Source organism: Pongo pygmaeus, chromosome X (assembly GCF_028885625.2).
Source record: "Pongo pygmaeus isolate AG05252 chromosome X, NHGRI_mPonPyg2-v2.0_pri, whole genome shotgun sequence".
In the NCBI taxonomy this organism is placed as follows: Eukaryota; Metazoa; Chordata; class Mammalia; order Primates; family Hominidae; genus Pongo; species Pongo pygmaeus.
The window spans coordinates 74,168,385-74,169,700 of NC_072396.2; the positions used below are offsets into that span (position 1 = coordinate 74,168,385).

Consider the following 1,316-nt stretch of genomic DNA (forward strand, 5'->3'; position numbering starts at 1 on the left):
TCCGAGAGGCTCTGACCCTTAAACTTCTGTAAGCTGCTCTGACAATAAATAATTAATTGCATACCTATCTGTGAAGAATAATCCTTCACATGATTCAACTTCCATCTCATTAACTCTGCTTTCCACTGCCTAATAATAGTGATTATTTATTGAGCTCTAAGTATGTGCCAGGCATCGTGTTGTGTGCTTTATTTTTTTCATTTAATTCTTACAGTAAGTATCAATCCACTTGATAGATGAAGAAACTGAAGTTCGGAGAAAGTAAGTAATATTTCCATGATCAGGCAGCTAATACATAGGAGAGCCAGGATTCATTCTTTCAACTATTAAATATTAAAGAAATATTTTTTGTTGTTAATAAAATTTTTGTGGTTTTATTGTATCATCTGAACAAATCAATGTCTGGGCGGTGAGGCAGCTGCTTTCTCCTTCCCTTCTTTAGGTTACTGGAGCAACTTCTCCATAGATTTAAAAAAAGAAAAAGGACAACCTTTTGCATTACTTAAGTCTTTCCAAGGCATGCGCTGGTACAACACAAACTTCTCCCGTCAGAAGCAACTAGTCTAGTGTTCAAACATCATGCACAACACCTTGGTGGCAGCAGCGCACTGCGCCCACTCCCGCCGCAGCCCTGCTCATTTGTGCATGATATTTGGAGCATCTGGAAGAGTGGGAATAGTATTGGGAAGAGGAGGGAGGAGGAAACAGTATGAGTGCCTGGCTGAGAGGAGGTCAACCGAAGTTGTGCAACGCAAGCCTGAACATGTCATTGGTGAAAGCATCGTTGATGTTCTTTAATAGGAACATCTGGTGGAACCCCATGATGAGGTCTTCATCCACCTTAAGCTGACCCACAGCCATGCTGATGATGCAGCTATCTGGCATGGGCTAATGGTCCTGCACCGTGATGCTGTGCTGGATTTTCTGGAACGGAAGGCTAGACAAGTTCTCCACAATGGCAGCTTTCCCCTGGAACTGTTGTCCTTCTCACGTAAGGCATGACGCATCAATGTAAATTGCGCCTAATTGGGTTCTATCGTTATCAAATAACTGGTAGTACTGTTGAACGAAGCTGGATCCAACCTGTTCCCAAATTGGCTTGTCTTCCATTCTGGAGCATCACCCAGCCTCGCGGAGACCCGAGGAGCTGGCATGATGGCGGCAATGGAGGCGGGCAAGAAACCTTTAAAATATGATTGGCATCTCTATATAGCCAATATTTCCTTAGAAAAGGAAAAGTCATCATAATTAAATTTATATTTATTTAGTTAGTTAGTTATTGCAGAGACAAGGTCTCACTATGTTGCCCAGGCTGA

At 42.3% G+C, this 1,316-nt stretch overlaps 1 pseudogene; it reads right to left on the reverse strand.

Moving 5' to 3' along the window:
• Positions 1-732: 732 nt before the first annotated feature.
• LOC129023889 (nuclear transport factor 2-like) lies at positions 733-1,110 on the reverse strand (annotated as a pseudogene).
• Between the last annotated feature and the right edge of the window lie 206 nt (positions 1,111-1,316).